Here is a 24426-nt window from a genome sequence, read left to right as displayed (position 1 = left end):
TAACCTTTGATAAGGGTAGAAAGTATGATTCCATGGAATAGCATCATTTTCACATTTTACCCTAAAGTAACTAAGATTGGGAATTTGTAAAACATGTAGTTACTTTGTATTTTTCATTATACTTTTAATGAGGAGAGGATTGCCCTATCCTACCTGTTTGGCTAACGACCCTCCACCAGTCAAGCAAGCGGTGGGTGTGAGTGTACACCAATTAAGCGCCATTTTATAGGCAGCAATCTTATACCCACCTTATAGACCGACTTCATGAATGAGGCCTACTAACGGTAAGACTAGCATTTTAGTTATACATATATATACATTAAGCTTGTAATAATATAATAATATAGGGTTGAATTTTAAACTTGTAAAACTCTAAGGGTTTAAAATTTAAATTCTTCAAAATTAAACTATTAATAACAAAACTCAAATTTCAAAAATTTGAGGACAAGTTTTGAATTTTTTTCAAAACTAAAGGGATCAAATAACAAATAATTTAAATTAAACAATTAATTATATAATTATCTATATTTGATCTAATCCAATTTTAGTCATTAGATAATTACCAAATAATTTTAAATAATCCATATTTATCATATAAACAACCAATATTCAAAAGATTTGAAATTATCTATTGTTTTGGCAAGGATAATCATTTAATTAAGATAAAATTCGGATTTTAACTTCAAAAAACAATTTAGGCATCAAATCCAAGTCAAAACAACAACTAAATCCCAAAATACCCTCTACCTAGCGCACGAACTCGCCGAGTCAGCTCTGGATTCGCCGAGTAGGGGCCAACTCGCCGAGTCCAGATACTGACTTGCCGAGTTGAGTCGGGCAGAGGCAAAAAAAACTCGATTTTCAGCAAGCAAAACAGTTAAGCATCACATACAATTGAAACCAATCAAGGCTCTGATACCACTGATGGGTTTTACTCATAAGAACAATCCTATGTGCTCATACAAACTCTAGTCCGATTAGCAATCGTAGTTCTTATACTTCGTTTGCAACTCTGATAAGCTTGTTCTTCATATAAGGGATCATATAATCCACTGTTCTGGATATCATGTTGACAATGCTTATTGTCCAACACTTGTTTCTTGATCTCTGATTTGTTTGACATAGAATTCAGTTGAACACATCAACCTTATTCTGACTGGGCCCGACACATAAGTCAAACCAAATCATCAAGTGGCCAAGATATCACTTTTATTCTCATAGAGTAAAAGGAACATATTAATTTTGACTCATATGCATCTATTATTTACCAATTGAGTCATACACAACAATGTGTTTTATAACATCAAGTTACTGATGCATTTACACATCATGAATGCACAACCAACGAACAAATAACAACCATATATCTAAGTTTTAAGACTATAAGATATTATCACTTTGCGATCACTTTAGTTACAACACCACAAAGTGATACCAGCAAACGCGGGTTTATTCCAATGCTAAAATCAAATTCATAAGCACTCATGAACTTTGCAGCAAACCCTTGCTATGCCCAAAACCTTTTAGACAATCTACAAACGATTCATGACAGTCTTCATTCACATCTACTTCCAAAACATGAACGATTGTGGACCTTTTGAATAATCTTATTATCCAGGAAGTCAAAACATGCAAAATTGAAACAATAGATAAATAACCAACACAAGATAGTAACTTTACTTATAAATAACACAACTTTATTTATTCCTCAAATGTCAAGTACAAACTATCTATTACACGTTTCCTATCTAATCCAAACTTATATCATCCTTCAGCCCTATGCTCCTAGCTTGCTGTAAATGTTTGACCATACTCATTCCCTTCGTAAGGGGATCTGCCATATATTCTTCTGATGATACCCTCTTCACAACGAGGAGTCCCTCTTCTACCCGATGCCTGATAAAATTGTATTTTCTGTCGATATGTTGAGATATACCACGATCTCTTGGTTCCTTGGTCAAGGAAACCGCTCCTTCATTATCACAGAAAATTTCCATGGGTTCCTTTATGGATGGCTTAACTCTAAGGTCTCCAATGAAGTTCTTCAACCATATAGCCTCCTTCAACGCTTCGCTCACCGCCATGTACTCTGATTCGCACGTTGAATCAACCACGGTCTCCTGCTTGGAACTTTTCCAAGTTGTAACACCGTAAATTTCAAAACAAAATTTTCAAATTTTCATAAAACATAATTCAATTAATATTCATAAAACAACCATATTAATGATCCAATTCAAGTCAATACAAAATCCCAAGATCACAAATGTAAAAACTCCGTGTGTGTGTGTGTACGGATCAAGCCGGCGCCTTCCTGCGGTCGTCACTAGTACCTGAAACAATAACATCAAACACTGTAAGCACAAAGCTTAGTGAGTTCCCCAAAATACCACATATAACACATATTAGCCACTTGAGGCTATAAATCTGTGGGTCCGTGCACCCAAACTCTGTGAACCCTCAGGTTCTAGCTCTGATAAACATGCACCACATAAATCACATAGAAATAATGCAGTACAACACATAACATACATAGCATACAAATACTCTATCACATAACTCTGGTTACCTACTCAAGGTAAAGTATAGTGAGAAGACTCACCTCGCGTATCTCGGTATCTCACGAATCCTGGAAATCCCTCGTGCTCGATCCTCCGAGCTCTAATCCTCCTATAACATAATATGTCTCTAGTTAACACTTTATATCTTCTAAGGTTGACTATCCCTAAGAAGTCAACACAGGTCAACTCCGGTCAACGGTCAACGGTCAACGGTCAACTTTGACCGGACTCGGCGAGTGCGCTATGGCGACTCGGCGAGTCTAGACGTTTTCACCAACTCTCTAAAATTCCCTTCCTACACGTCGAGTATTCCCCCCTCACTCGACGAGTTTCATCTGGAAGAATCGCGGGGCCACCTCGACTCAACTCGCCGAGTCTCAAGAACAACTCGGCGAGTCCCAGTTCGACTCAGTCCACCTGTCGTCCCTCTCCAACTCACCCTGACTCACTGAGTCAACCCATGACTCGATTGGACGACTCACTGAGCGAACCCAAGGCAATCTTCAAACTACTCGCCGAGTCTGATGAACAGACTCGGCGAGTCCATGCCATGCAAGCACTCCAACTTGCTTCTAAGGTCAGATCTGCTTCCACAATCTATAGATCTGGCCTCCCTAGACTGATTCATCACGTAAAGCTTCTATCTTGGTGGCCATAACACACCCCATGGCTCATAAATAGAGTTTTGACCTAAGGCATAAGGATTCCAATCCAAAACCTCCATTGATTCCCAAAAAGCTTGGGCAAAGGGACACTTTGGACCTCCAAGGGTCCAGATCTATGGTTTAAACCACATAAGGGACCAAGGGGGCACTAGATTTTGCCACAAAAGGGTTCAACAAACCCTAAATCAAAATAAACATCAACAAGGAAGAAGATAACTCGAAATTATTACCACAATAGTGATGCTCTGGACTCCAAACTCTCAGAAGTGGCTCCACTTGTTTTCCCTTAGCTAGTTCTCTCCTTCCTTGCAAAAATGACACCTCCAAGATCAATAATGGCCTTCTACTTCGCTCCAAACACTCACACTCGATTAGGGTTTCACTCAAGGGACTGGTGAGCACAAATGACGGCCATAAGGCCCTTTAAATAGGTCCCAAACCCGAGAAATTAGGGTTTCATTACACAGCGCTGACTCACCGAGTCCATATCCTGGACTCGCCGAGTCCAGGTGCGATCCCGCGACCAAATCCGCGACCCTACTCGGCGAGTCTGAGCTCCAACTCGCCGAGTCCCCTCTCAAAACACCAAAAAAAAAACATAAATATACAAGATACCTGAAAATCCGGCTGTTACAAAGTCACTGCTCCTCCATTTAGGGTAAAGACCCAGCCTGACTGCGATCAGTAACTATCCCGATCCGTATGAAAACTAGCATCACTGTACCTTCGTACCCTCAAGTCATCACTGCCACCGAAGACTAGAAACCATTCCTTGGCCCTTTGTAGGTACTTAAGAATATTCTTTACCACAATCCAATGTGCTCTACCAAGGTTCCCCTGATATCTGTTGGCTATGCTCAAAGCGAATGCCACATCAGGGTGAGTAAAAGTCATAGCGTACATGATATAGCCTATTGCGGAAGGTACTCGACTCATATCAGCTATCTCTACCTCTGTACTCGGGCTTTGAGTCTTACTCAACTTGGTATTGCTTTGGATTGGCAACACCCTTTTTTTGGAATTTTCCATACTAAAATGCTTTAGTACCTTGTTCAGGTATGTATCCTGACTGAGTCCTATCAGTCTCTTTTCCCTGTTTCTTACTATCCTTATTCCCAGAATATAAGCAGCCTCTTCGAGGTCCTTCATAGCAAAACATTTCCCAAGCCAGGACTTGACTTCCTGCAAGGTTGGGACATCGTTTCCTATGAGTAGTATGTCATAAACATACAATACGAGGAAGCTCACTATACTCCCACTGGCTTTGACATATACACAAGATTCATTTTTGCTAACCATTTGTATAAATTCAGTGACTAGTTTTCTATAACAAAAGACATGCTTATGAACTCACCAGCTTTATGCCGATAAGTTTTCAAAACCGCTTATATTCTCAGGACAACGATAGATAGGTACCTTCGCTAGCTTTTGGAGAAGATGGAGCATTTTGGAGTCTTTTCTTTATCTTTTGCTACTTTTGATGTACACAAACTATGTTTTCAAACAGATGTAAATATTCTTTTTGTAATGTAATGGTTGTGTTTATTTTGATTGCTACAATATGATTGTTGTGATACTACGCATGACGTCGCCAGCCCCCGGCCGTTTCCGCCGTCTGTTCTGACGGTTCGGGGGTGTGACAAAGATAACTAAGACTCCTAAAAGCACAAAGCAAGCAGCATTCAAGCATTGAGTCAACAAAACCAAGCATATCCTACTCAGGCAATCATATCACTGACTAATCAGTACTAACATGCAGTTCATAAAGCTCATACATATAACATGCATACAAGGCATCCTTCCTAGATCCTTAGCCCTAATCTAGCATACAATTCTCATAATCATATCATATCATAACAAACTTGTACGGGTGATTTGGGAGAACTTAGGTATCGTTTGATAGTTGCTGACTGAGAAAAGTCTGTCTGGGTAAGAAATCCTGACTGAGTAAGAAACCATGGTGTTTGATTGTACACCTGACTCAATATGCTGACTGATGGAAAATGACAATTTTACCCTTCTGTGATGCATGAAGTTGCTAAAGAGTTGTAAAAACATACATTTTAAGCACAAATTTGATTCAACATTTAGAACAAAGCATACATATAATATTTTTGTACCCAAATTACCACTGCTTATGAAAATGCCATAAATAACAAAACAACTTAACAATACACCAATTAGCAATCCAAGACCATTGATTGAACAATTTCCTTTGATATTGAATTGAATTCAATTTTTTGAAGCCATCGATTTTTAATCGAATATCAAGTTCATAAGGCATGATTATGAAACTATGATGTAAGATTTCTTCCTAGGCGGATGAAAACGGTGACAAGGACAAACCCATAACAAATTCAAGATTTCCGCAAAAAAAAATAATATAGAAACTTGTTCAAAATTTAAAAAATGTAAACAAGATTTCACTTGCTTTTTATAAAGAATAAACTACTTGTTTGATTTTTTTTAACTCAGTAAACAAAAAAACAATGTTGGAACTACACTAATTAAAATTTATGTAGTTGAAATGTACTTCATCACAAAAACATAAAATATGTTTACAAAGCACAAAGAAATTGGAAAACTTAAATATATAAAAAGATGCAACTTCAACATTCTATTAACAATAATATGAACACATATTAGACAAGATATGTATAGCTCCTAACATCCCATTTTCTTCTGCTTACAACCCTTTTGCTAATGATACTAATAACTCCTAACAACTTCCAGTTGCAATACATGGTGTCATTGCTTGTAAGCAAACAATTGGGAAGCTTGCCTCATAAGGTGAGTAATCAAGTCTTTTTTTTATTTGTTTGGTCTGTAGCTTTTTCAAACAGTTCAACATAAACAAATTAATATAACAATGAAGTGGAGACTATTATAATTTCTAAATCTGCAAGGAATTGATATCAATTTTGCATATTAAAGTATTGGATTTCAAGTCAAAGTAAAAGAATAGTTGAATTTAACCAAAAAAAATCACAACTTGCAAAATTTGGAGCCGTTTTAGGGTTGATTAACCATAGAATCGAATTTAACATAACAGTTCGATACAAAAGCACTTGAATATTGATCTCAGTAGTTGATTTTACTAAACAAAGTAGGATTTTTCAAATGATCAATAATGAATCGAACAAAAAGAGAATTGATTTGATGATAAATCAGAACTTAAATCGGACAGAAATTTCAGAATCGTAGCTATGGAGAAGAAGCATGAACAAAATAATCAGAAAAAATCATAAGGCGTATCCCCATTTTCTTAGCAAAATAAGTACCTGCATGAGAAGAGGCAGAAGGCCTCAACAGAGGAAGGGTATGGTAAGGGCACAAGTGGAAAGTGTATCCCTATTTTCTCAGTTAGCTAGTTTCCCCCTTCTATCTGAATCAGACCATTCTTACCCAGTCAGATTCCTAAAGTTAGATTGAAAAACATGCTCTGCTGACCGAGTCAGCCAAAATCATCTGTCCCGACTCAGTCATCCATATATCAAACAACACCTTACTTGTGCTCGACTGATTGCATGCACCACACCCTTTTCTCTTTTCAAAATCCATTTTATAAAAATAGTTTTCTTTTGAAAATCTTCATACTAAGTCCTCAGTTTGAGTTCAGAAACACCCGAGAGTGTATCTGAATCCCTCAAACCAAAGCTCTTATACAAACTTGTAACATCCTAAAAATCATGAACAAAAATTTCATTTTTAATTATTACATAAACCATAGTTATCAAAATCATTCCATCCAAAAACATGAGTTATAGTATCAATCAAAGTATCATATTAAAAGTCATGTCACTATAACAAAGTAAAACATCCCAGGCTAAACAAAATGGTGTGTTGATTGCAGTCATCCTGAGCTCTTCCCTTTGCTACTGGAATTACCTAAAACCAAAATTGAAAACTATAAGCACAAAGCTTAGTGAGTCTCCCCAAACTACCACATACCATACACATAAATCATGCTACTAGGAGATATGAGCCCCACCCATACTCAAGGAGATACGGTGTAACACCGTAAATTCAAGGCAAAATTTTTCATTTAAAATAATCATTTTATTAGAACACTTGTTTAAAATCTCATTCATAATTGAATTACAAAACATAGTTCATTTTCACTTGAATAGAAAACCAAGATCCTCCAAAACATAACCCTTTCTCTGGTGTGTACAATCGAACCGGTGCCGTCCCGTGTTACTGAATGGACCTGAAAACAACATAACACAAACACTGTAAGCATGAAACTTAGTGAGTTCCCCAATATACAACTTACGCATATACGCCTTTCCAGGCCCTAACCTTCCGGTCCACAATACAACGCCTTCCGGCCCATGAGATAATCGCCTTCCGGCCCGTAACATATTGCCTTCTGGCCCATAACATATTGCCTTCCGGCCCATAACATATTGCCTTCCGGCCCATAAACATATACAGCACATAATACATTTATCCTAACACATATAGCACATATATCATATAACATATTCGACCTTTCGGTCACATAACATATTGCCTTCCGGCCCATATAAACATACATAGCACGCATAGCAATTACCTTTCCATGTATAGTACTTATAACACATATCATACCCGACCTTCCGGTCACACAGTCAAACCCTTCCGGGTACAGTATAGTGAGAAGACTCACCTCGTGGATACTGGAAATTAGCAACTCTTGAAATCACTTGCACTTGATCCGCCGAGCTTCAAACTCCCTGGATAATGTATTCTCTTATTAATACTTTTATCTTTCAAGACAACTGACCCTAAGAAATCACACATAGGTCAACTCTGGTCAACAATCCACGGTCAACTCGACCGGACTCGGCGAGTACTCAGGCGACTCGGCGAGTCTAGTCGTCCTCCAATCCTCTAAGTTTTCCCTTCTACTCGTCGAGTATCCTCCTTGACCCGACGAGTTACTCCTGGAAGAATCGCGGGGCCACCCCGACTCCACTCGCCGAGTCTGATGAACAACTCGACGAGTCCCAGTTATTCTTCAAGCTACTCGCCGAGTCTGCTCATCTGACTCGGCGAGTCCATGCCATGCAGTCGCGCAAACTGCTTCCTAAGGTCATAACTGCTCCGACCATTCATAGGTCTGGCCTTCTTCGACTGGTCCATTACATAAGGTCTTCATTTAGGTGCTCATGCTACACCCCAAAACTTATACTTTACATGTTGACCTAAGGCATAAGGATTTCAATCCAAAACCTTCACCAATTCCCGAAATGCACAGACATGGGATATTCTGGACCTCCAAGGGTCCTAATACAGGGTTACAATCGTTTGGGGAACAAGGGTAACATTCAATCTATCCATAAAAGGGTTCCATAAACCCTAATTCTCTAAATACATCACCATAGCAGAGTATACACGAATCCTTAACTGGATAATGTGCTCTCTGTGTCTCCAATCCTCAGAATGTGATTCCCTTGCTATTCCTTTAGCCAAACTCTTCTATTCCTTGCACAATAACTTCTTCAAGATCACCAATGGCCTTCAATCCTTGCTCCAGATGCACACAAGCGATTAGGGTTCTTCTTAGTAGGCTAAAGACGGACAATGACGGCCTATAAGTTCATTATATACGTCCCAAACCTTAACGGCTAGGGTTTTCGCTAAACAGCGCAGACTCGCCGAGTCCCTACCTGACTCGTCGAGTCCAGTCGCGAACCCGCGACCAGGTCTCGATCCTACTCGGTGAGTCTGGCTCCAACTCGCCGAGTCCCCCCTTAAAACACCCCAAAAATATAATTCCAACAATACTTGAGATTCCGGGCTGTTACATACGGGCCCCACCTACACTCGACTAACTATAAGATATGGGCCTCTCCTAAACGCTTCTAACTACGAGAGATGGACCCTACCCAAACTCGGATAACAACAAGAGACGGGCCCCGCCCACACTCAGCTAACTATGAGATACGGGCTCCACCCACACTCAGCTACTAAGCATACACACAAGTATCACACAAATAAAAATTATAACCAAATCTATCAATCAGTCCTATATCCACACTCAAATAATGCTATGAGATACAAGCCTCGCCCACACTCCGCTATCTATAGCCCACACCCAGCTGCTAATCAATACAAATAACATACTGTCCGGCCTTGGTGCCTTTGATCCGTTCAAAGAAGGAGGAAACTCACCTCACTGTCAGATGATAGTGGAAACGTCTCTACCCAGATTCAACTCTACGCACTCCCTGAACCAAAACAACCCCTTATATACCATTCCATACTCATAACCCTTAAGGGTCAACTTTGGTAAAGTCAAAGTCAACGCTCCGAGTTGACTTAACTCGTCGAGTTCTCTAAATCATAGAATCGTGAAATCGTGATCTAACTTGTTAAGTTTTCCTCCGACTCACCGAGTTCCTCCTTCTTAACAGAAACAAGACTTTTCTAGTACAACTCGTCGAGTTCCCTTCTGGACTCGCTGAGTTCCATTAATAGAATAAGGAATGTTAGACCAAACTCATCGAGTTCCTTTATCAACTCGCCGAGTCCCTCGCATTTCTAGTCTATTGAGCCATTTCCTCAGATCTAAGGTTCCAAAATAAAGATCTATATTGTTTCCGTGGCATATTTCTGTAAAGTCGAAAACTTGATGGCTTTGCATGCCTCAAATAGAACCAATCTTGAGATATAACAACCTACTTTTATGGGCATGGCCTTTTATTGGACAAGAATGGGTTTAAGACCCTTTTTATGAATCTATGGACCAAATAAAAATAAGAATGGGAGTTTGTAGAATCAGAGCTATGGAGGTTATCAAGCTTCCCACAATGGGGTCAAAAAGACCTATAAAACAAGACTAGAGAGATCTAATCTATGAATCATCAAGTTAGGGACTTTTTACCTCAGAAAATTACCAAAGATGAACGAGATCCTAGATCAAGTACTTCCCCCTAAAGCTGAATGACCTTCTAGTTCTTCCAAGTCCTTCACCAAGCACAAAAACACACAAAATGCACTCAAAACCTCAAGTTTCTCACCAAGGAGCTCACAATACGATTTAGGGTTTCAGGGAGGCTGATGAGAGGATGTGGGAAGAGATTAAATCCTTTAAATAGGGTGCAAAACCCTGAAAATTAGGGTTTCATCCCAGCCAGGAGGAAGTGCAGGACCCCAATTTGTTGGGGAGAGTTCGGTCAGAGAGACATGGGGAGTACCGAGGTGGTAATCAAGATGACAGAGAAGATCCAGCAGGCCCGGAGTAGATTCTAGATGGCCCAGAGTGGGCAGAAGAGGTACACTAACAGACGTTGATCGGACTTGGAGTATCAGGTTGAGGATATGGTCCTTCTGAAGGTGTCACCTTGGAAAGGTGTCATCCACATAGTAAGTGCTTTAAATCCGGGATTTTCAGTGTTTTAGAAACCATTTGGAGGTATAAAGTCAATACCTCGACTATTTATTTGCTAGATCTATCCTTTGAGAAGTGTATGGATGATAGTAGCTTATTTTGGTGTCATTCATGGATTTGAACATGTTATGAAGTTATGACTTCAGATCTAGACATTTCATGACCTACTGAGACTTAAAGTTGCCAACTTTATCAAGTATTGGCTCTCCTCCATGCCTTAGGTCCCTTATAAAGCTTAGTTTTAGTGTTTTTAGCCTCTTAATACCATGCATGGACGTAAAGTTAGCAACTTTACATGGTATCTCAGCCCAAGGGGACCAGGTTTATGGTTTAGAGGCATTAGCCGTGCTTGAAAGTGACTAAATGAATTAAGACTAAGGAAACTCGATGAGTTGTTTACCCAACTCGGCAAGTTGGATCGTCGTCCCCGACCTTTTGGAATATTGAGCAAACTCGGCGAGTTGGCTAGGATTTTCTCGGTTTTCCAAAGACATAAGGAACTCGACAAGCCCATAAGGGGAATTGGCGAGTTGTATTGAAAATTCTTGATTCTATGGAGAAGTAGGAAGTTGGCGAGTTGGATCCTGATTTCACGATTCTATGATTTATGGGAGCTCGGCGAATTGAGGAGTGAACTCCACGAGTTTAGTCCACTCAGAGCGTTGACTTTGACTTAGACTAAAGTTAACCCTTAATGGTTATGAGTATGAAAGGGTGACTAACGAAATATTTTATGTATAGGACCTTGAGTTGGGTTAATTTTTGGAGCCGAGGATTTGCAGCTACATTCTAGTATTTGAGGTGAGTTACCTTCCTGTATGAGTGGGTCTAAGGCACCGATGCTGGCCCACTATTAGTTGTTTATAGTAGAGATGATTGTTTTTGTAATAATTGTGTAGTATGCCACTATTTGTTATGCTTTATTGCTAGTATGCTATGATAGAATGTGATAGTGGTAGGAGGGGTGGAATGGACCCCGTAACCGGTTGAGATATGTCGAAGGGTAGGTCGGGCACACAGATAGTATGATTATGATATATGTTATTATGTGGTAGTGGTGGGGGTGAAATAGACCCCATAACCGGTTGAGATAAACTGGAGGGTAGGTCGGGTACCCAGATATGCCTGATAGGGTAGGTTGGGCACCCAGATATGCTTGACAGAGGTAGGTTGGGCACCCTGGTATGCCTGAAATAGGTAGGTTGAGCACCCAGATATGCTCAGCATGGTAGGTTAGGACCCAAATATTCATGATAGTATGTTTATTGTATGGTATGTGGTATGATGAGGGAACTCACTAAGCTTTGTGCTTACGGTTTTCAATTTTGGTTTCAGGTACTTCCTCTACGAATGGAAAGGAGCCGACATGATTGCAATGTATGACACCATGATTTCTGCACATAAGATGTTTGGGAGTTATACTCTGATGATGTTATATTTTGACATGTTTGATTTTTGAGATTTTAGTTTTTATATGGATGACACGATGGATGTTTTTATACTAATGGTTTTATAATGACTTAATTAGAAATGAAATTTTTCGATCTTGAATTTTGGGAGGTTACAAGTTGTCTCCTTCATTCTGATCTTGCTTATGTTCTCCTTTGATAATAAGCATAATATCCTCGACATACAACTTCAAATCGTCCTTGGAGAGTTTCAAAATTTCAATTCTCATTAAAGGACACCCAATTCATAACACTCATTTTTTCTTGATAAATCTCTAAATTAATCGAAAATAGAAAAAGTTAATTGCACCTTAATGAATCAATATTCATGATAATAAGCAGTTGGGAACCCCGAATATTTAAAAAAAGAAGGTAATTTGACCATAAAAGATTCAAGATTTATGAAAATAAGCAATTGGGTGTTAAAATTTGGTACCCAGAAATCAAATGATTTGAAGAGACTAGTGTCAAATTCCTGCAAACCTAAAGAACCCCATCAATATTTATGATGAATTGTAGAACTAAAGTTTGAATTCGATGAAGGGGAGTTGAAGTGAAGAGAGAAAAACCGCACTAGGATGTGAAAACGCCATGAAACTCTATTATAAAGGTGGAAGTCGACACAACTCTTTCTAGGATGCCAAACCAAAGTACTGGCTTGAATTGACCCACAATCAAACCGAAAAGAATCAAGATGAAAATATAACCCAGTTCGATTCAATCTTAACAACTGGCATCAAATGATTTATGAGTAATTCTGTTTATTTCATGAGTAACATATCTTTGAATTGGGTCAGTATTTCAGAAAGCACTATGACTGGTTGGAAGTGGTGGACTGGAGGTGTAACATTTTCATTTCATGTATTTTTCCTTTTTTTCCTTTAACCTTAAAACGCTTGCATTTTGGTCCCTAGTCGAGTATGATGGGCATATGCTAGGAGTACGTTGGGCATAATCGCTCGATAAATTAGTCGCGAAGGCACCTGTACGTGGGGCGTATGTGGAAGTACGTAGGACATACAGCGACCTAGGGAAAACCTTGATTTTTATGGTTTGTGCCCTATTTAAACACCTTAAGTTGCTCTTAGACCTTCTTATGACCAACCTCCACCTCTCTAAACCCTGAGAGGAACAACTCAGGAAGATCGCATCGCATACACCACAATTTCTGTTTTATGTGACTATGATGTATTGAGATGCTTGATTGACATACTTTGATTCTCCTTAATGGTTTTATGAACATGTTTTGGTTGATGGTTATATTATTATGAAAACAAAATTTCTGGGACGTTACAATTTGGTATCAGAGCCTTGGTTTGAGGGATTCAGGCATACTCTCGGGTGTGTTCGAACTCAACTAAGGAATTGATATATATATATATATATATATATATATATATATATATATATATATATATTTGTAAAAGGAATGTTTTTACTGTAACGCCTGCATATCTGCGCTAGTCAATTTAGAGATAATAGGCATAAAAAATGAGCTTTTGATGGAAGATTATTTTGAAAGAGTAATACTAACCATGCTATAGTATATGTCACAAGGGTTTCGTACATATAAAGAACGCCAAAATCTGAGTTATAGCGAATAAGTTATGGCTCGTCGAAGTTTTACGGCAAAACCGGCACGGCACCGGGAATCATAAAAAGTGATTTTTTTGATAAACTACTTTTTAGCCTTATAAATCTAAATGAAAGTTGTAGTATACTTTACACCGAGAACATACATAAAAAGAACGCCCAAATCTGACTTCGTATGAGGAAGTTGTGATTTTTCTAAGATTTGGCATAGCAGTGCACAACTTGAAATTTGAATTTTAGATCGATCGATGTTTGGCCAACGCGATCTAAATGAGAATTGAAGATGACATTAACAGGAGCTCAACGATAAAAAGACAGATGACAACGAAGTTCGGATGTAGATGTTATGAATTTTACGCGGTCATTTAACAGTATAATTTTATCTTACTGTTAAATTTAAAATCGGTCAAGAATTAGCTGACGGGGTCAAAAGGAAAGTTGTAGAACTTGTCTCTACCTACACGTGAATATAAAGAATGTAAAAATAGGAGATCTTATGCGAGAGTTATGATTTTTCTAAATCGCGAATGAGTTGTACGAAATTGGGTGACATGGCAAAATCCTGGCCGTTGCTTCCTCCCCAAGGCTAGCCACCAGATGGTGACACCTGGACATGGACTCGGCGAGTAGGTTCTCCTACATAATGATTTGGGCTGCTAGCCAACCTATAAATAGAGGTGTCGGGTGAAGCATTCTTCTCACTCCTTCCAACTTCTCTTTCTCTCTCTAGGACCTCTCACTAACCCCCCAAACCCCTAAAGCCTAGAGTAACTCCTTAGCACGAGGCGAAAGCCCCGGAGCGCCCGAAGGCTCCGAAAAGAAGAGTGTTCGCTAAAAAACGCTGCTTCAGCAAAGCTTGGTTTTGAGAAAAACTCGATGTAAGTGAGTTATGCTTACCCTACTTTATGTATAACTTATGTTTAAGTACGTTATCATTATTATGAAATTATAAACAAGATTTATCAGTGATTCCAAGTCGTTATACTGATTGATTTACTTACGGTGATGATGTCTAGGCTATGATTTAGTGAGGTGTTTGAAGTAGTATTTCCAAACATTATACTTCGTATACCAAACAGACCCTACCTCCAATATGATCCTACCTGGTTGTTCCTTACTTGATAGATCATGAAATTAGACTTTGAGTTAATGATGAATCTAGACTAATAATTAGTCTCAATAAAGATTAGACTAAAACATAGCAATAATAATGCTAGGTTTTGTCGAAGGAAAAATAGAATCGTTAGAAGCGAAGCTCTGCCAAGTTTGGAATCATCACTTTAACAAGTGAGTGCATAGTTACTTTCACCTTACACATAGATATGAAGTATTTTATATAAATTACGTGCTATGGGTGCATATTATTTAAATACTTGCTTTCTATGCTGGATGAACAATTTTATACATGTTTTAAATGATTTAAAATGTATACGTATTTTATTGAACAAATTACGCGAATGGTCCTTTAGGTTTTGGATTTTTCCTTAATGTAGTCCCTACGATACTTTTTTCCCTCAAATAGTACCTATGGACCATAAGTTGCATGCTTTTGGTCCCCGAGTTGGATGTCCGTCCATTCCAACGTTAAGTTGCTCCATTTGACTTGCATATGAAGGTATTTATGTCATTTTAGCCTAAAGGACCTTTTCTGAACATATTAATTAACAACTATATCCATTAAGGTGGTGGGGTTTAGTTTCAGACATTAAATTTACACTCTATCTCTTTCCCCAAGAAAACCTTTTGATCATCCCATCTTCTTCAATCGTGAGTTCTTATCGTCGTCGACCTTACAGTTCAGCTGATTGAAGGGTGTATCAAGGAAAATGGTTCTTACATTGTGGTCTTTACGTCCACGCTACACCCAACCACCTGACCTACATAAATTTGACAACCCGAAATTTCCATTATGTACAACATATCAAGTCAATAGAATTCAGAACAATTACTGTTAATTTTCAGACTATTTGGGATAAGTTTGAGTATTTTATGATTAACACTTTAGGAGATGCCAGGAGAGGGGATGCTCTAGGGTTTATTGTGCAACAATAACATTTCATACTACAAGAAATTGTAAGTTTACGACCCAAACATGGAGTTTGCGGTTCTAAACCCCAAGGGGTATATATATGGTCCTTAGCCATATTTATTCATTTGTTCCATTTCCAACTAGAGAAAAAACCCGATTCTCTCTCAAGGATCTTTGGCCTTTCATCCCAAATCGTGAGTGCTTCTATCTAAGAGTATAATAGGGCTTTTTATATGTCTAAACACCAAGAAATCACAAGAAAACAACAAGATCAAAGAGTTTACGGCCCAAGAACACCTTGGACCGTAAACCCTTCTTTTAGGGCCAAAAGTGTGCCCTAGTCCCTTCTTTTCCTTGTGAAACTAGCCTAGACTCGTACCTTAATGTGTGTAGGACTTGAAAGCACAATAAATACCATGTCCATGAGAGATTACGGCCGCAAACCCTAAGGGAATTGGTCTTAGGGTCGTGAACTCCTCAAAGGAGGTAAAGGGTGCCCTAATCTCTTCCAAGGACTAAACCATCAAGTAGAAATACTTCTAAGGGACATGTAAGGCTTCAAAACATCAAATGATAAAAATCTTAGGATATTACGACCATAAACTCAAGGGTTTACAACCATAAACTCATTGTGTTATGGTCCTTGGGGAGTAAACTCAAGAAAGGGGTTCTTTGGAACCCTAAACCCAATAACTTTGTCCTACAAAAACTTAGATGAAATCCTTAGGAATTATAACACTTATATAAGGTGTTTAGCATGATCTAGGATGTCTTAACATTGTCAATTAGTTGTTTAAAGACTAATTGGATACATATATGTGTGATTATATGTTAACTAGGATCTTGAGTGTGTACAAGTCTTCACTTGACACTTAGCAATCCTACATAGTTCAGTTCATCCAAACCACCATCTACAGGTGAGTTCGTACCCATTAATCAATGTTTTAAATGATTTTAAATGCTTTAATGGGGGGTGGCATACAAGTAGAAAACAACATGTTAATGAATCAATCACATGTGACTTATGATTGTGTTTTCATCCAACTGATTTCACATACTTCAAAATGTGATGCATGAAATGGTTTTCTATCTTAAAAATACTTTGTTATCAAATGTATTACTTTTGAAATGTTTATTAAAATGACATCAAGTCATTGTTATTTATTGTTCAAAACTCTTAAATGTCTTACAAAACCATTTTCGTCTTCTTGATCAAAACTATATTTATACACTTGTGTTCTTATATATGTATTGATATGATAGCTTTCATTCATCATTCAGTTCCCACACTCTTGAGTAGCAAGGGTGTATAAACCTTCTTGAACATAAAATACATTCCAGTAAACTATCATAGGGATAGTTTAGGGGATACAAAACATTATTCATATTACAAAGGAACTACACCAGAGTAAGTTCATTCATGATTCTATACTAAATGCTATATGAAGAGATACACTTCACTGGATCCTCTTACATGGATACTTGTACCTAGATACTATATGATGAGACACTATTACATATTCTACATGTAGATTAGTTCTATCTATCCTAGTACAAAAGGATATCATACGGGACTAACCATTCCGACACCCACCTGTTAGCAACAGAGGTAATGAACATTTAAGGATGCCTATGGTTAATACTTATACTAGGGGTACCTTTATGGGACTAACCATTCCTTCAACCTACTATTAGCTAGAGAGGAAAATGAACATCTACGGAGGTTCAAGGTTAATACTATTCGGCAGTCGCGATGTCAGGTTTATCCTAATGCAAAAGGATAATACTTATATGGCTATATTTTCCCTATTACTTTTATTTTGTGATACGTTCACATAAACGATGAGGTAAACGATATATTGTTAGTAGTAGTCATACAGGGGAAAAACCATCTATTTATTACTTTCAAAACATTCAAGTCTTGGTAGAAGACTACTTTTATACTAGTGGGAAATATGGGATTTTCTAGGGTTTTCATACTTATATCAAATGTTCATTCTAATGGTCTGGCCTTGGTGCCTTTGATCCATTCAAAGCGTGTCCTTTAGATAAGGGAGCATGTACCTTAGAATTCCAAGGTAACTGGGATGAACATTTACCTTTGAGATATAGTTAATTGATTAGAAGCGTGTCCTTGCGGTAGAGTACCCGTTAGACCATCCCCAATTGTAGGTGTTATCTAAGGATCCATTATTGACCAAGTTTTTAATTGATTCGGTTTCATTAAAAAGCTTATCTATTAATTGATTAAAACTTACATTTTCTTTCTGGGCTAAGTCCCTTTAATTCAAAGCAATATCTAACTAAGTTTCATACAACAAAATAACATCATTTTCTAACATAGCAATGTTAAGTCTCTTATCCTCAAGTCTTCCTCTCAAGTGATACAACTCTTGGGTCTACTCTTTTCATCTAATGCTTTATTGTAGTCTGAAAGGAGGGCAGCACATGTGTCATTAAGTTTTTCTAAGTATGGTTTACAAACATGCATGTGAAGTTATTAGAGTGGATCATGATTTTTACCTGTTCGATGATGCTGAGAGTGCCATCTTTGGCCATGTAGCAGTAGTTTCTTCCTATCTTTGTTGATCTGTCTTCATTCGCAGTTGCTACCATGCATATTTATCCTTTCATCTTGTTGTCAGCTTCTTTATCTTCATCTCCAGATGACCACACTTGATGGTCTCTCTTCACTTGGGCAACATACGCCCTTCCCTTTTCTTTTCCCTCCATTTCTTGGGCCATTCTAAGGTAGAATGCCTTGCTATTAACTACATTTTCCTTACAGTCATTGGCAAAGTGATTCTCTTTGTTGCATTTATGATAAATGATGACTTCCATCTTTTCTTCGATTGCGGTACCAAAGTCAGATGGTTTGTTAGACTGTGGTACTTTTTTTGTATGGTGTGCATTCTATCGTTGTGGTGGATGGTGAGGATTTTGGGGATATCTTGTGTGGTTGTTTTGAGGATTGAAGTTGCGGTTAAAAAGTGGTTTTGAAAACTGTTGATTCTTCCGAAAAGAGGATGGTGCTAGCGTGTTGAATTGTTGGCTAACCAAGGCAATGGCATTTTGGAATTTTTTTCTTCATTATCATATTCAACATCTGCTTCATATGATTGCGGTGAGTTTACATATGAGAGTGGGTAGGATGATTCAGCAGGATATAAGTATTGTGGGGTTTTGGTATGTGGGGCCTGAGCTATTAGGGCAAGTGGACCACCGAGATCAGCATAGTCTTTCATTAGTACTGATTCTTGTGCCTAAAGTTCTCCATATAACTTGAATAATGACAAAGTATAAATCTTTCTATAACCTTGGACAATCATCTTTGTAGTAGACCAATGTCTTCCCAAACCATTGAGAAAATGAAGGTTTGTTTCATGGTTACTTCGAACTGTACCAACATTAGACAATTTAGTGATGATGAGATTGAAACATTTGAATGAATCATCAAGGATTACTCTGGGAAGATATTTGAAGTTGTTAAACTCATTTAAGGCAGTGGTGAGTTTCTTATCTTGTGCCTGTTCTGACCCTTGATAGAGATTCTTCAGCACATCCCAAATTTCTTTCGTTGATTTGCAGTTGATGGTTATGTCGAAGTTGTCAGGAGCAACACCACAGGAAATTTTGTAGAACGAAATGGCATCATTCTCCATTTTGTCTAGATCATATTTGGTTGGTCGATTCATTTCACCTTGACCACCACCAAGTCGAACTTAAGCACCATCAACTTGAACTGGAGTAAGAATAGGGACATGAGGTCCTTCTTCCATAGATCTCCATACATCTCTTCCAAGTCTTTTAAGATACCTCTCCATCCTTTGTGACCAGTGATGATATTCATTTGCCACAAGTATTGGAGCTCTATTTCAGCCTCCAACACTGTTGGAAACGTTTAGTGATAAAGCTTGTGCCATATTTCCTTTGTTTTTTGTTTTAAGAAAGATGAGCTTCAGTGGTATAGAAGGCTTTTCAAAATCAGAGTTTTGTTTAAAAAGCAACCACTTTGGCTCTGATACTAATTTTTGAGAGAAAAGCTTTAGGAGAAACAATTGAACAAACATTAGTACAAGATTATAGTTGCGAAATAAGTTAATCTCAAAGGATCATAAAAGCTCAATAATAATAAGAAGTTAGATAGTTAGATAGTTAGTTGACAAGACAAACTAGCCAAGTTTAAGAGGGTCACTTTATGTATTAACACCTATATACAAACACTAAATTTTTTTTCTAAAGCAACACTAATTATTTATGTAGTAACAACATGATAATTTTTTTTGAATTTAACAAATAACCAAAGATTCACATCAAGATAAAGATCAAATTCTAGTGGTTTGTTTTCTCATCCTAATTTCCATACATTAAAGTCGCTCGAATCAAATTTAAACTCATTTTTCCACCATTTGGTCTTAATGTGTAACAACTTTTTCCCCTTGAGGAAAGGTTCTAAGATCCGAAAGAGGTTGTGGAAGCATTGGGTTGTTTGGATACACGTATTCTAAAGAAATGTTCTTGTTAACTCTTGTGGTTATAAATGATCCATCTGATGTGTAAATTATACCCGTATCAAGATCCACATAGTTGAAATTTTCAGATGATCCACGATCAATGGTTATATAACCTATATAACAAAAATCCAAATATGGGTTTTAACTTTTAAACAATTTGGCATATAGTGATATAGACATATACTCTATAGTTTTATTATCGAAGTTTCATTTACATAAAATACGAGCTTATAACAAAAGAAAGACAAAAGATAACTAAGTTCATGGGGCTAACCTATTTGAACTTGTGCATGAACAAGAACAAAACCTACAGGAATACAACAAATGAAGAAATGAAGAAAGAAGATCATTATAACTCAAAAACCATTAACCACCCTCTAGTGTTTTTGTTGAGTGATCAACGACTCTAAATTTGTCAATTTACAACAGAAACTCGAAGAACATATGTACTGGGTCCCTGTTTTGTTGAAAACAATTGTGTAAAAATGGATATCCTAAAAAAGAAGAAGTCAAAAAAGTGGAACTTGTAAATTCCTGATAAATGAAACATGTAAATGATGTTAAATATGGTTTATTTATGCTTTTACTGTAACACCATAAATTTCAAAACAAAATTTTCAAATTTTTATAAAACATAATTCATTTAATATTCAGAAAAATAACCATATTTAATCATTCAATCCAAGTAATACAAAATCCCAAGATCTCAAAATCATAAATCCCATGCGTGTGTACTGATCAAGCCGGTGCCTTTCCGCGGTCGTCACTAGTACCTCAAACAAATAACATTAAACACTGTAAGCACAAAGCTTAGTGAGTTCCCCAAAATACCACATATAACACATATTAGTCACTCGAGGCTATAACTCTGTGGGTCCGTGCACCCAAACTCTGTGAACCCTTAGGTTCTAACTCTGTGAACCTTCCGGTTCTAACTCTGTAAACATGCACAACATAAATCACATAGAAATAATGCAGTACAACACATAACATACATAGCATACAATTACTCTGTCACATAACTCTAGTTACCTACTCAAGGTAAAGTGTAGTGAGAAGACTCACCTCGCGTATCTCGGTAATTCGTAAATCCCTGAAATCACTAGTGCTCGATCTCCCGAGCTATAGTCCTCCTATAACACAATACATCTCTAATTAACACTTTCACAACTAAGGTTGACTATCCCTTAACAGGTCAACAAAGGTCAACACTAGTCAATGGTCAACGGTCAACTTTGACCGGACTCGGCGAGTGCACTATAGCGACTCGGCGAGTCTAAGCGCATACACTGATTTCCCCGGGATCCTCTCTTGACACGTCGAGTATTCTCCTAACTCGACGAGTTCCACCTGGCATGAGTTGTGGGGCCACCACGACTCAAATCGCTGAGTCTCAAGTATACTCGGCGAGTCCCAGCTTGACTCGGTCCACCTGTCAACCCACTCTAACTCTCCCTGACTCACTGAGTCAAACCCTCCACTCGGCAAGACCACTCGCTGTGTGGTGCTGGGCAATATTCACGCTACTCGCCGAGTCTGTTCTTTAGACTCGGCGAGTCTATGCCATGCAATGACTCAGCCTCACTCCTAATGTCAGATCCAATCCACTAACTCATAGATCCAGTCCTTCCAAGCTTATTTAGCACGTAAAGTCACTATCTTGATGTACATACAACATCTATATGACCATATATGATGATTTAGTCCCAAATACCACAACTCAAGGTCATAATTTCCATTGCTCTTCATATAGCTTGATGAGTGAGGCTCTCTGGACCTCTATGGATCCAGATCCAAAGCCTTAACATTAGAAAGGGACTATTTGGCATCAAATCAACCCAACAAAGGCCACAAGAAACCCTAAATCCAAATATACTTCATAAAACAGAAGATGAGCTGAAATGATACCTCAAGTACGAAGATCTGAGCTTCAAATCCACAATATAGCAATCTCTTATGCTTCCTCTTGGTTATGACCTCCTTCTCCTTGCTAAATAACACCACAAAGGTCAAGAATGGCTTCCTTTCTCTCTCAAAACGCTCAAGCACTCTAGGGTTTCTCTCTATGGATTGGTGAGCACAAATGACGGCCATAAGGCCCTTTAAATAGGTCTCAAACCCCGGGAATTAGGGTTTCATTACACAGCGTGGACTCGCTGAGTCCACTCTTGGACTCGCCGAGTCCAGACGCGAACCCGTGTCCAAATCTGCGAGAGTTTGAGCTCTAACTCGCCGAGTCCACTCACAATTTCCAAAAATAAGCCAATAATAAATACCTAGAAATTCCGGGCTGTTACAATTCTCCCCCACTAGAACTAGACTTCGCCCTCGAAGTCTCACTCTGCAAATAACTCCGGATGCTGCTCTCGCATCTCACGCTCTGGTTCCCACGTCATCTCGGACCCCTTCCGATGTTGCCACTGAACCAAAACCAAAGGTACATCCTTGTTCCTCAGAACTTTGATTTTCCGATCTCTAATGGCCACTGGTCTCTTAGCATAATTCAGGCTCGCATCCACCTGAATATCCTCTAATGGAATCACTGCCGACTCATCGGCTATACACTTCCGTAATTGCAACACATAGAAAGTGTCGTGAATCTACCCCAACTCTGCTCGCAATTCCAAATGATAGGCTACCCTGCCTACCCTCGCGACTACCCGAAATGGTCCGATATATCGGGGCCCCAACTTTCCCCTCTTCCTGAATCGGATCACTCCCTTCCAAGGAGAGACCTTCAGGAGCACAAAATCGCCGACCTGGAACTCAAGTTCGGACAGGCGTCTGTCTGCATAACTCTTCTGTCGACTCTGAGCAGTCAGTAACCTCTGTCTAACCTAATGGATCTGCTCTGTCTTCTGAAGCACTATCTCAGTGTTGCCCATAACACGCTGCCCGACTTCTCCCCAGCAAATGGGGGTCCGACACCTCCTACCGTACAACAGCTCAAAGGGTGGCATACCGATGCTCGAATGATGGTTGTTGTTGTAAGAAAACTTGGCCAAAGGCAAATACGTATCCCAACTTCCCCCGAAATCCAATACACATGCCCAGAGCATGTCCTTGAGTGTCTGAATCGTACGCTCACTCTGTCCGTCTGTCTGGGGGTGATATGCGGTACTAAAATGCAGTCTAGTACCTAACTCCTCATGAAACTTCTTCCAGAATCTGGAAGAGAAACGCACATCCCGGTGTGAGACAATCGAGATCGGCACCCCATGCCGAGATACCACTTCCCTCACATATATCTCTGCTAACTTCTCTGCGAAAGAACTCTCGTTGATAGCAAGGAAGTGAGCGCTCTTCGTCAACCTGTCCACAATCACCCAAATTCCATCAACTCCCCGAGCAGCCCTGGGCAATTTGGTGATGAAATCCATGGTGATCTGTTCCCACTTCCATTCGGGGACCTCCAACAGTGGCAACTTACCATGTGGTCTCTGATGTTCAGCCTTAACCTTACGGCAGGTTAAGCACCTCTCAACGAACCACACAACATCCTTCTTCATACAGGGCCACCAATACTCCCTCCTCAAATCCAAATACATCTTAGTGGCCCCAGGATGGATCGAGAATTTCGACCGATGAGCCTCTTCCATCAAAATGACACGCGTACCTCCCACAAACGGTACCCAAATACGTCCCTAAAAAGTCATAAGTGTTGGAATAGTGTCTAAGGCCGCAACTATATTATGCAAGTATTTGACCCGGTTGTGCATGGTTCTTTTGGGTTGCCTTCACCATAGCAACTTGATGGGATGATTTGTTAAGAGAGAGTAAATATTATAAGGAATAATATATAGTTATTTGATTAATATAAGTCATAGATTAATTAGTATTAATTTGGTGACTTAAAGAGATTAATTAAATAAGAGGGTATAAATTGTCAATTGTTTAATAGTTAAACTTGAGACTGTAAATCCATACAGATATGGATTGGATGAATTCTAGGAGCTAAAGGATAGCTCAAAATCGTCCATGATGTTATCTAGGAATGGATTTGGATAGCCTTAAGAGAAGATTATCCAATTAGGGTTTAGACTGTAACCCTTAAGGAGTCTGCAAGTATAAATAGACCCTATGGGTAAGGGAAATCGGCATCTCATCTAAAGTAAGAGAACTCTGGCCGATTTCCTCCCCTCTCCTCTCTCGTAAATCATCTTCCTTGCTATGGGTGTTTGTAAGCCATTAGAGGAGTGACATTTGTGACTCTAGAAGCTCCAAGACAACTAGATCAACAA

General features: G+C 38.7%; 1 long non-coding RNA gene across 1 annotated transcript; it reads right to left on the bottom strand.

The window, feature by feature from the left end:
* Positions 1-2288: 2288 nt before the first annotated feature.
* Positions 2289-3502, bottom strand: LOC145041076 (uncharacterized). The gene is made up of 3 exons (XR_013679942.1): positions 3454-3502; positions 2600-2667; positions 2289-2330 (listed from the first exon to the last, which is right to left on the bottom strand). It is a non-coding gene; the product is annotated as an uncharacterized LOC145041076 (long non-coding RNA).
* Between the last annotated feature and the right edge of the window lie 20924 nt (positions 3503-24426).

The sequence above is a fragment of the Lactuca saligna genome, chromosome 4, assembly GCF_052625555.1.
Source record: "Lactuca saligna cultivar CGN05327 chromosome 4, ASM5262555v1, whole genome shotgun sequence".
NCBI classification, from domain to species: Eukaryota; Viridiplantae; Streptophyta; class Magnoliopsida; order Asterales; family Asteraceae; genus Lactuca; species Lactuca saligna.
Note: the sequence above shows the minus strand (reverse complement) of the source record. Positions and strands in the feature narration are given on the sequence as shown.